Here is a 12,130-nt window from a genome sequence, read left to right as displayed (position 1 = left end):
ACAGGAGATGTCCCCAGGCTGGGGGAGGTGGCTCTGCTGAGGGTCGGGATCAATTCCCAGGGTTTGTCTCTTCCCTGAGAATTCCTGTGGCAGGGAAAGGACCTGAGAGCTCATCCCATCACACTCCCCTATCCCAGGCTGCTCCAAATCCCAGGGATCCCACATCCCAGAGATCCCAAATCCCAGAGATCCCAAATCCCAGAGATCCCAAATCCCAGAGATCCCAAATCCCAGGGATCCCAAATCCCAGAGATCCCAAATCCCAGAGATCCCAAATCCCAGGGATCCCAAATCCCAGAGATCCCAAATCCCAGGGATCCCACAGCCCAGAATCACAAATCCCAGAGATCCCTCATTCCGAAGATCCCACATCCCAAGGATCCAAATCCCAGAGATCCCTCATTCCAAAGACCCCCCATCCCAGGGATCCCTTCTCTCTGGAAGTGCCTTGGACACCTCCAGGGATGGAGCTGCCTCAGCTCCTCTGGGAATTCCATCCCAGCCCCTCCTCACCCTCCCAGGGAGGGATTTTCCCCAAATCCCACTGATTTCCTTTCATGCTGGTGCCCAACCCAATTTCCCTTCCCAATTCCCATGGGAATCACTTCAGGAGCAGCTGCAGTGGGAACAAACTCAGCTTTTGCAGAAGATGGAGTTGGGCCCTGGAGCTGGAATTGCCTGGCTGGAGAAATCCTGGGAAAAGGGAGCAGTGTCCTGATGGGAACGTTCCTGTGCTGCACCAAGGAAATGGGTCTGGAACGGGCATTGAAGCTGGAATTTTTTATCCTGATGGAGAGAGTTCAGTCGGAATTGTTGTGCAGGAGGATCCCAGAGGAAAACCCATGGACAGCAGCCCTGTGCTAGGATCCCATCCCAGATCCCATCCCCAAATCCCGTCCCTGATCCCGTCCCTGAATCCCATCCCAGATCCCATCCCTGATCCCATCCCTGAATCCAATCCCTGAATCCCATCCCTGAATCCAACCCCTAAATCCCATCCCTGATCCCATCCCTCAATCCCATTCCAGATCCCCAGATCCCATCCAGATCCCATCCCATGATCCCATCCCAAATCCACCATCCCTGAATCCATCATCCCTAAATCCCATCCCAGAATCCCATCCCTCAATCCATCCCAGATCCATCCCGAATCCAACCCCTAAATCCCATCCCAGATCCCATCCCAGATCCCATCCCTGAATCCAACCCCTAAATCCCATTCCAGATCCCATCCCTGATCCTATCCCAAATCCCATCCCTCAATCCCATCCCTGATCCCATCCCTGATCCCATCCCTCAATCCCATTCCAGATCCCATCCCTGAATCCCATCCCTCAATCCCATTCCAGATCCCATCCCTGATCCTATCTCAAATCCATCCCTCAATCCCATCCCAGATCCCATCCCGGATCCCATCCCAGATCCCATCCCGGATCCCATCCCAGATCCCACCCCCAAATTCCATCCCTGGATCCCATCCCAGATCCCATTCCAGATCCCATCCCGGATCCCATCCCTGAATCCCATCCCAGATCCCATCCCTAAATCCCATCCCAGATCCCATCCCTGGGCTGGCTGGAAGCTCCCCTAAACCAGGAATTCCCTGGATGATGGGAATATTCCTCCAGGAGATTCCTTTGGGAACTCTTCCCTTCCTGCTGATCCGTTTGCAAATCCCACAGAGGAGAGATTGAAACTCCCAGCCCAAAGCTGGGAGGAAACTCCTGGGAATATTTTGGGATTTGGGAAATGCTGCCCAGGGCTGGGTCAGGAGACAATTCCAGGCTCCTTCCCGAGATTTCAAAGCCACCTGAAGCCGAGGGAATAAAGAGAATTTTGGGATAAATTGAAGCCCCGGGCAGAGGTTCAGAGTGATCCGGGATTGATCCAGCTCTGATTTTTGGGAACTGCTCCCCCCCAGGAATTCTCCAATCTAGGATTTGTTATTTTTCCATGAGGAATTGTTTTTACCCCTTGGGACTCCCAGGAGTGGGGAATAACTGCAGGAAAAGCTGGGATAACAGCAAAAATTCCCTGCTTTGCTTTGAGCTGCTGTCAGAGTGAGTTCAGGGAATATCCAGCAGCTGGAAAAGCTGGGTGCTGACCAAAGGTGGGGGAATCCAGGGAGAGGAGAACCCTGGGAATTCCAGGGAATGTGGGACAGCTGGGAAAGGGTTAAAGGTGGGGGAATCCCAAATCCCAGGGAATGTGGGACAGCTGGAAAAGCTGAATGCTGAAAGGTTAAAGGTGGGTGAACCCCGGGAGAGGCCAGCACTGGGAATCCTGGGATGCTGCACCAGAACCCCCTGGAATTGCAGGGACTGAATCACCTCAGAGATCCCATAGCCCAGAGATCCCCCATTCCAAAGGTCCCATATCCCAGAAATCATTCATTCCAAAGATCCCACATCCCAGAGATTACAAATCCCAGAGATCCCTCATTCCAAAGATCCCACATCCCAGAGATTACAAATCCCAGAGATCCCTCATTCCAAAGGTCCCACATCCCATAATCACAAATCCCAAGGATGCTTCATCCCAGGGATCCCACATCCCAGAGATCTTTCATTCCAAAGATCGAACATCCCAGGGAATTCCACATCCCAGGGATCTCAAATCCCAGAGATCTCTCATTCCAAAGATCCCTCAACCCAGGGAGCTGCTGGAAAAAGGGCTGAAGGTGGGGGGATGCAGGAATTCCAGGGAATGTGGAGCAGCTGGAGACGGGGCTGAAGGTGAGGGGATTCAGGAATCCCAGGGAATGTGGAGCAGCTGGAGACGGGGATGCTGCAGGGTTAAGGGTGGGTGGGTGAATCCCGGGAGGTGCCAGCGCTGGGAATTCCAGGATCCCGCCAGACCCCCCTGGAATGCCGGGACTGCATCACCTCCGAGTCCTCCACTGTTCCAGTCCCACCCCGGGGCCGGGGTAACTCCCAGGATTTGTTCCCTGGGCACACCCGGATTCCCAACCCGCGCTCCTCATCCTTTTTATTTATTTAATTTTTATTTTTTTGGGGAAGCGCGGCCGCTCCCCCCGCTCGGGAGGAGCGCTGAGCTCACGGGGAGGGGTTTGCCCAGCGAATCCAGTGAAATTTGGCAGGAAGCAGCAGCTCCTCGCCGCACATTTCCCTGCCTGCAGGAGGAATTTCACCGCGCTCAGCCCGGGAGGAAAACCTGGATGAAGCGGGGCTGAGCCGCCCCCCAGCCCAGGCGCCGCGGATCGAGGTAAATTCGGGGCTGCGAGCCGGATTTGGGCTTTTATTGCCACCAAAATTCATCAATTTCAACATTTCCAAACCTTCCCGACTGAAAGTTTCATTTCCCTCCCTCTCTCCCAGGGTGTTTTTCTCCCTCTCCCACCGTGGTAGAAGACTGGAGGGGGGGAAATGATATTTCTCCTAATTCTGAGTTAATTCTCCTCAGCTAATTCCCCCAATCCCGAGTTTTGGGGGATTCTCCACCCCGGCTTTGCCCGGGCTGCGATGCCCGAGGGTTTCGCTGTCACTTTAAAGAAGTCCCGGCCGAGCTGGAGATTTTATCCCTTTTTTACTCCCAGCCATTCCCGACTGGAATAAAAGACGAGTTGCAAGCTCGCCCGAGCTGGGATTTGGGGAAATATCCCGAATTTCCAGCCGAAAACCCCGGCTGGTGCCACCAGCCTTGGGTAAATCGGGGGGGATTTGGAGTTCTCCTCCCGGATAATTCCAGTTTTTCCAGAGGGAAAACTCAGGGGCAGATGTTTGGCAGAAGGTGCAAAATATGTCCTTAATTAAGGATATTTTATTTTTTTTTCCTGCTGTCAATGCTGGGGATCCTCTGAGCCTACCAGCAGCTCCTTGAAAAGTGTTTTATCCTGGTGATTTTTAGGATTATTGGGGAATATCCAGCTGGAAAACTGCCCCGGAGAAACGTGGGATGTTCAACCCTAGCCGGGCTGAGCTCACCAATAATTGCAATTAGCGTTTCCTTCCCGATGAGTTTTGGCTGTTAATTAAACAGCTGCGGATAAGAGACCTGAGCCCAGATAATTCGGAATATTAGAGAGGAAGATCCAAGTTTGGATATCTGGGAGTGCAGCAGGAAAATAATCCATCACCTCCACAATCAGCTCCTCGAGGTGACAGCGCAGGGCTCCCCATTTTTCCGGGATAAAACCTGAAAATCTCGGATTTGGGGCTCCTCCTTCCCGGTTTTCTCCGCACGGAGCCACCCACGGGGGTGGAATTTCCTCGGCTGGCGAGTGGGGAGCAGTAAAAATCAATGAAATGAAATAAAAGCGTGAATTGCTCGGGATGGGATCACCCAGGAGCGGTGCTGGGTGCTCCGGGAGGGAATTCCGATCATCCCGGCCCCAAGGGCAGGGGGTGTTGGGAAACATCCCCGAAAATGTGCTTTTAAAGGAAATTTACCCCTCCAATAATCCTGGAATCAGGCGGTGCTGGGCTCGGAATTGCTCTCCGGTCGGAGCCAGCGGAGCTCTGGGGGTGCAGAAATGAGAAATTTGGGGGAGAAGCGTCAGGGAAGTGTCGGGGGTGCAGGGCTGGGGATGGAGCAGGGATGGAGCTCCCCGGGATTTATTGGGAATTCCGGGAGCTCTGCTGGGAGTTCCCTCCCCTCACAGCTGAGACCCCAGAAGGAGCCAGGAACGAGCTCTGGGTTTGGATCCATCCTTTGATCCCAAATTCTTTGTCCTGGCTGTCCCCGTGCCCCGCTCTGCTCTCCTTCTAAGGAATGACATTAATTAACACAATCATTAATAGAACCTCTACACGTGAATGGAGTGATTGATATTCATCATTTATATTCATTTCCCCTTTGATTCCTTCCCCTCCTGAGCACTTCCAGAGCTTTCCTGGTGAGGTCAAACCAGAGCTCCCAGTTTGGGGCACTGGGGCGATCCCCAGATTAATCCCAGGGTTGGGATCAAATGCACGAGAATCATTTCTTATTTGGGATTGGAGGTTCATTAGTCCTTATTTATATTTAATTAGATCTTCACTAGTTCTTATTTACATTATATTAATTAGATCTTCATTAGTTCTTATTTACATTATATTGAATTAGATGTTCATTATTTCTTATTTATATTTAATTAGATGTTCATTAGTTCTTATTTACATTATATTTACTTAGATGTTCATTAGTCCTTATTTACATTATATTTAATTAGATGTTCATTAGTTCTTATTTACATTATATTTAATTAGATGTTCACTAGTTCTTATTTACATTATATTCACTTAGATGTTCATTATTTCTTATTTATATTTAATTAGATACTCATTCAGTTCTTATTATATTTAATAAGATGTTCTTATTTACATTATATTTACTTAGATGCTCATTAGTTCTTATTTACATTATATTTACTTGGACATTTATTTCTTATTTCTATTTCCTTAGATGTTTATTTAGTTCTTATTTCCATTGCAGTCTCACCACCTGTGAGTTTTACACCACTTCACTCTGACAAATAAAAAATGAGCCCTGTCTCTCTCTCTGAGGCTTGTTAAACATTAATTGTCTAATTAAGAGATGGCACTGAAGTTAATTTTACTTTTAATTTGTGGCCTGCAGCGTGGACTTTTTTATCCATTTACACAATTAAATTCATGAGGAAGGTGAAGAAGGGCCAGCCTCTCCCCTAAAACATTTATATTTATATTTATATTTATATTTATATTTATATTTATATTTATATTTATATTTATATTTATATTTATATTTATATTTATATTTATATTTATAGTGTAGTTTTCTATATTATACACTGATATTTATTTCTATATCTAGAATAGAATACATTGCTGTATTCTAAACCCTCAAACTCCGAGTTTCCCACCCTGTGATGTCCCACACTCCTATCCCAACCCCACACCCACAATCCCAGCTCTGTCATTCCATTCTGGAAGCTTCTCCAGGGCCTCAGGTCAGTGCAGAGCTCTCCTGGGGGTCAGTGCCTGACAGACAGACAGACAGACAGACAGACAGACAGACAGAGCCTTTTTGGACCCTCTCTGAGCCCTTTTTTGGCACTTTCTGGGCCCTTTTTTGACCCCTCTCAGGGCCATTTTTTGGACACTTTCAGGCCTCTTTTTTTTTATGCCTTCAAGGCCTTTTTTGACTCTTCCCAAGCCCTTTTTGGACCCTCTCTGAGCCCTTTTTTGGCCCCTTCAGAGCCCTTTTTTTGACACTTCCAAGCCCTTTTTGGACACCCTCAGGGCACTTTTTTGATGTTTTCTGAGCCCTTTTTTACCACTTTCTGAGCCCTTTTTTGACACCTTCTGAGCCCTTTTTTGGACACTTTTTGGCCCTTTTTGGGCACTTCCAGGGCCCTTTTTTGATGCTTTCTGAGCCCTTTTTTGGACACATCCAGGGCCCTTTTTTACCATTTCTGGGCCCTTTCTGGCCCTCTCAGGGCTTTTCTGGGCACTCTCAGAGCCATTTTTTGGACACTTTCAGGGCCCTTTTTTTTATGCCTTCAAGGCCCTTTTTGACTCTTTCAGGGCCTTTTTTTACACCTTCAGGGCCCTTTTTTTGCCATTTCCAGGGCCCTTTATTGACACTCAGGGCCCTTTTTTTAGGACCCTCTCTGGGCCCCTTTTTGCCACTTTCTGAGCCCTTTTTGGACACCCTCAGGGCCCTTTTGTGGCACTTTCTGAGTCCTTTCTTGACACCTCTCAGGGCCCTTTTTGGGACACTTTTTTGGCCCTTTTTGGGACACTTTTTTGGCCCTTTATGGGACACTTTTTTGGCCCTTTTTTGGACACCTTCAGAGCCCTTTTTTGACACTTCCAGGGCCCTTTTTTGATGCTTTCTGAGCCCTTTTTTACCACTTTCTGAGCCCTTCCTGGACACTCTCAGATCCCTTTTCTTTTGACACCTTCAGGGCCCTTTTTAGACCCTCTCAGAGCCCATTTCTGCCCCTTTCTGTCCCACATTTCCCATTCCCATCTGCAAAAACGCCCTGGGAGGAGGAAAAGTTCCACTCCTAATCCAGGCTGGAGATTTGTTATTCCAAGGGGGATTTCCCAGCAATAACAACAGCCTGGTTTGGAGCCTGGCTGTCCCCTGGTGCATTAGGGAGATGAATTCAAACAGCATCACCCAGAGGGTGAGCAGTGATCCCTCCTCCTTGGAGGATCCCAGATCCACCTGGGAATCCTCTCCATGGAAATCTGGGCTCAGCTCTGCTCCTTCAGCTCCCACAGGATCCTTCTCTGGGCTCAGTTTTGCCCTTCAGGTGAATTTTTGGTGTGGAATTTAAGTGGTTTCTGCTGTGTGGAGATAAAAAATTAAAGGAGAGCTCAGAACATTGCAGAGATCCTGGTTTAGAAATCTGGGAATGCAGCAGGAAAAGTTTTCCTCGTCTCTGTCAGGAGAAATTTGTTGCTATAAAGAGAAATTTATCTCCATGTTTATTTATATAAAAGGTGCATTTATAAGGATATTGATGAGGATATTGATAAGGATATGTTGATGTTTATAAAGATAAATGCCCTAAAACTTGCAGGGACAGGGGAATTTTTCCAGGGAACAACCCCAGATCCATGGCCAGCACCTTTCCTGAAGGGGCAGCTCCCAAATCCAGGCTGTGGCCTCTTCCCAGATCTCCCATTCCCACTGGATTTCAATTTTAGCCCCTCAATGACAATAAAGGGCTCAGAGAGGGGCCAGAAAGGGCCTGGAAGGTGCCAAAGGCACAAAAAGCTCTCCAGGGAGGAGAGGGATGTGGGGAGCACCCTCTGTCCGTGGCACAGCTGGAATCCAGCTGTGTCAGGTCCCCGGTTCCCTGCTCTCCTCCCGTGCCTGGTGTGGGAGCAGGAGCAGGAAGGGAGGTGGGGGTGGTGACACTGCCAGGATCCAGGGCCAGCTCCAAGGAATTCCTGGAAATGGGAGCCAGGAATTCCCAACTGCAGTTCTGGGGGAAGGGGGGTGGGCTCCAACTGACAGGGGGGAAACTCAGGGAGGAATTCCTGGCTGGGATGGAATTCCCAGGGAGCTGTGGCTCCCCTGGATCCTGGCAGTGCCCAGGGCCAGGCTGGAGCACCCCGGGACAGTGGGAGGTGTCCCTGCCATGGCAGGGGTGGCTCTGGGTGGGATTTCAGGTCCCTTCCAGCCCAAACCATTCCAGGATTCTTTGGTTTTATTCCCCATCCCTCTGTGGATGCTGCAGGAACAGCCCTGGGCACTGGGAATTGGCTGGGCCTGGAGGGACAGGGAATGGCTCCCACAGCCCGAGGGCAGGGATGGATGGGAGATGGGGAAGGAATTCCTGGCTGGGATGGAATTCCCAGGGAGCTGTGGCTGCCCCTGGATCCCTGGCAGTGCCCAAGGCCAGGCTGGAGCCCCTGGGATGGTGGGAGGTGTCCCTGCCATGGCAGGGGTGGCTCTGGGTGGGATTTAAATCCCTGCCCACCCAAAGCATTCCCTGATTTTCTGACACCTGAGAGCTGAGTTTGCACAGACAGGACGTGGGAACTCTTCACCCACCACAGATTACCTGAGCAGTTTCTCACCTGGAAAAGGAACCAAAAATGCTGGAATTCTGCCAGGGAAGCCAGGGAATGGCTTCCACTGCCAGAGGGCAGGGATGGATGAGATTTTGGGAAGGAATTCCTGGCTGGGATGGAATTCCCAGGGAGCTGTGGCTGCCCATGGATCCTGGCAGTGCCCAAGGCCAGGCTGGAGCCCCCTGGGATGGTGGAAGGTTCTCTGTCAGGGCAGGGGTGGCTCTGGCTGAATTTCAGGTCCTTCCAGCCCAAACCATTCCAGGATTTCAGATTTAACCAAACAGGGATGAAAAGGGCCTTGATCAGGGAATTTTCACAGGGATTTTCCCACCCCTCTTTGCTCCCTGCCTGCTGCAGCTCCCCCTCCCTGGCTGGCAAACATTCCCAAGGGCCCTGGCATGGCAGCCAAGGTGGAGTCACCACCCCTGGGCATTGCAGGCGCACCCGGAGGTGGCCCTGGGGACGTGGTCTGGGGGTGAGCAAGGTGGGCTCTGAAAGGTCTTTTCCCACCTGAACCATTCCATGGCTCTCTGGGCCTTTCCAGAGCTCCTTTTCCAGCCAGGAAATCCCTGCTCTGATGGCTCCCTTGGCTCAGGAGATCGGGATTGGTGCCTCTGACCCTTCCAGGGACCTTTGTGGCTCAGGTTTTTAGGAGTGGGAAGGAGAAGGGATTTAATCCATGGGGATTTAACCCTTGGAGAGCCCCTGCCATGGCAAGGTGGAGACCAAGGTATCCAACATCCCAGCCCAGGGAATGGTGGGATTTTATTCCCTTGAACAATTCTGGAGAGGCTCCCAGGGGAGAAGAGGCTGGAGAGCTCCTCCAGTGGCACTGGGAAATCCTGGGAAATCCCACCTCGAGGAATGCACCTGGGGTGATGGAGCTGGAATTAGAATGCAGGGATTCCCAGGGTTCCCGGGATTCCTGTTCCGAGGGAAATCCTTTGTCCACCCTCGAGGAATGCACCTGGGGAAATGGAGAGTGGAATTGGGGACGCAGGGATTCCCGGGATTCCTGTTCCAAAGGAAATCCTTTGTCCACCCCCCAGGAATGCACCTGGGGCGATGGAACAGGGAATTGGGGATGCAGGGATTCCTGGGATTCCTGTTCCCAGCCCAAGGAATGCACCTGGGGAAATGGAGAGTGGAATTGGGGACGCAGGGATTCCCGGGATTCCTGTTCCAAAGGAAATCCTGTTCCCAGCCGGAGGAATGCACCTGGGGCCCTGGGGCGATGGAGCTGGAATTGGGGATGCAGGGATTCCCGGGATTCCTGTTCCCATCCTGAGGAATGCACCGGGGGCGATGGAACAGGGAATTGGGGACGCAGGGATTCCCGGGATTCCTGTTCCCATCCTGAGGAATGCACCTGGGGGGATGGAACAGGGAATTGGGGACGCAGGGATTCCCGGGATTCCTGTTCCCATCCTGAGGAATGCACCTGGGGGGATGGAACAGGGAATTGGGGACGCAGGGATTCCCGGGATTCCAGTTCCCATCCTGAGGAATGCACCGGGGGCGATGGAACAGGGAATTGGGGACGCAGGGATTCCCGGGATTCCTGTTCCCAGCCGAGGAATGCACCTGGGGGGATGGAACAGGGAATTGGGGACGCAGGGATTCCCGGGATTCCCAGTTCCAAGCGGCTGAACACCAACGGTTCAGGGCCCCAGGGACAATCGGGACAATTGTCCCCGCTCCCGGGGGATGTGGAGCGTCGCTGCCTCCTGGCTCCCATGGAATTCCAGCCTTTCCTTTTGTTGTCGGGATGAGGAGCAGGGAAGTGTCTGGCTCTGGGCTCTGCCCGAGCTCACCCATTGCTGGACGGGATTCCAAAGGGGAATTTTGGCTGGATTTGGCTCGGGAGATGAGCGGGCTCTGTTACACCTGGGAAAGGGCTGGAGAAGGAAAAACTCAGGATTAGGAATTTTGGGAGGTCTGTGAAAGGAGGGAGGAGGATTTTAAAGGGGCAGAGTGCCAGGACAAGGGGCGATGGTTTGAAACTGCCGGAGGGCAGGGATGGATGGGATATTGGGAAGGAATTCCCAGAGCAGCTGTGGCTGCCCCTGGATCCCTGGGAGTGTCCAGGGATGGACACCCTGGGACAGTGGGAGGTGACCCTGCCATGGCAGGGGTGGCACTGGATGGGATTTCAATCCCTTCCAACCCAAACCATCCCAGGATTCCATAACAATTCCATGGTTTTTCCTCTCCATCCCGTGCCTCTGTTCCCTTCAAAACCCAGGAGTGGAGCCCTGGGAAGGGCTGAGTCAGCAGCCACCAGGATGATGCCTGGAAGCCTCAAATTGCACATTCCTGTGGGGATGGATCTCAGCTTCCAGCCTGGAACGTGGCAGGGAGGACCAGGAGACCTGGAGCGTTTCCTGCCCTCTCCACGGGCTCTGCTCATGGGATTTTAATGCTCTGACTGGGATTCCTTTGGATGGAGAGACCAAAACTCTGCCCTGACAAACCTGGAGGTCGTTAGAGGGGAGCACCGAGGCCCAGAGGAAGGAAAACCCGGCCCAAGCCAAACTCCTGCCAAGCTGAGCCTGGATTTCTCCTCAGGCAGCTCAGCACGTGCAGCTCCCCCAGCCTGGAGGGGAGGAGGTGTCCAGGAGTCCCTGCCAGCGGCACAGCCGTGGTTTTCCTGGAATGTTTTCCATGTTCAGTCGTGTTCTTGTGGTTTCTGGTGCCCCCCTGATGTGTGGGTGCAGCTGGGGCTGCGTTTTAGGGCCCTTGAAATGTTGTTTGGGGTGAGGCTGTGGCTGAACCAACCCTGCAGGGCAGGGAGAGCCCTGGAGACCAGAGCCCTAAAATGTCCTGGAGCTGAGCAGGGAGATCTCAGGAAGGAATAAATCCAGGGTTAGGGTGGGGGTGAAGGAGCTGCTGGGCAATTTTCTCTGTTCTCCATCCTCTAAACCAGGCCTGGCCCCGAATCCCAGGGAAAAAGGACCTGGATGTTGGGGATCAGAGCCATGGAATGGTTTGGGTGGGAAGGGACTTCAAATCCCTTAAATCCCATCTCCTTCCAGCATCCCTGGGTGCTCCAGGCCCCATCCAGCCTGGCTGTGGACATCTCCAGGGATGGGGTAAGCCCAGCCTGAGCTCTGCCAGGCCAGAATTCCCGGTTTTCCCTCCTGGCCCCTCGGGATAGACAAAGGCTGAGCCCGTTTCAGTGCTGAGGCCCTGGGAGCTTTCCCTGCTGAGCTCCTGAACTTTCCCCCTTGGAGCTGGGCTGCCATTTTTTGTGGGAATCCCAAACTGTGGCTGTGGGATCCCTCTGGATTCCTCCTGGCTTAATCTGAGGAAATTTTCACTGAACAAGGGCTGAGGGTTTATTTTGGGGGACACAAAACCCTGTGGAAGTTTTATCTCCTGGTGTTTGGGATTGGAGGGAGCTCAGGGTGCTGCTGCTGTCCCAGCCTTGTGCAGAATTCCCCCAGGGTTTTTGCAGGTGGAGTGGGAATTCTGAGTGGTTTAATTAATTCTGAGTGGTTTATTTTGGGGGACACAGAACCCTGTGGAAGTTTTTGTCTCCTGGTGTTTGGGGTTGGAGGGAGCTCAGGGCGCTGCTGCTGTCCCAGCCTTGTGCAGAATTCCCCTCGAAGGGACCC

General features: G+C 52.0%; 1 protein-coding gene across 2 annotated transcripts in view; it reads left to right on the top strand.

Annotated features, from left to right (window-relative positions):
• Nucleotides 1–3,079: 3,079 nt before the first annotated feature.
• LOXL2 (lysyl oxidase like 2) overlaps nucleotides 3,080–12,130 on the top strand; it is a 64,771-nt gene continuing 55,720 nt past the window's right edge. For both annotated transcript variants that reach the window (XM_050983056.1, XM_050983055.1), the window contains exon 1: nucleotides 3,080–3,225. The gene's annotated coding sequence lies outside the window, so the exon portion shown is untranslated. The remainder of the gene's footprint in view (nucleotides 3,226–12,130) is intronic.

The sequence above is a fragment of the Serinus canaria genome, chromosome 22 (assembly GCF_022539315.1).
Source record: "Serinus canaria isolate serCan28SL12 chromosome 22, serCan2020, whole genome shotgun sequence".
Classification (NCBI taxonomy): domain Eukaryota; kingdom Metazoa; phylum Chordata; class Aves; order Passeriformes; family Fringillidae; genus Serinus; species Serinus canaria.
This window is presented reverse-complemented; position numbering and strand designations above follow the sequence as displayed.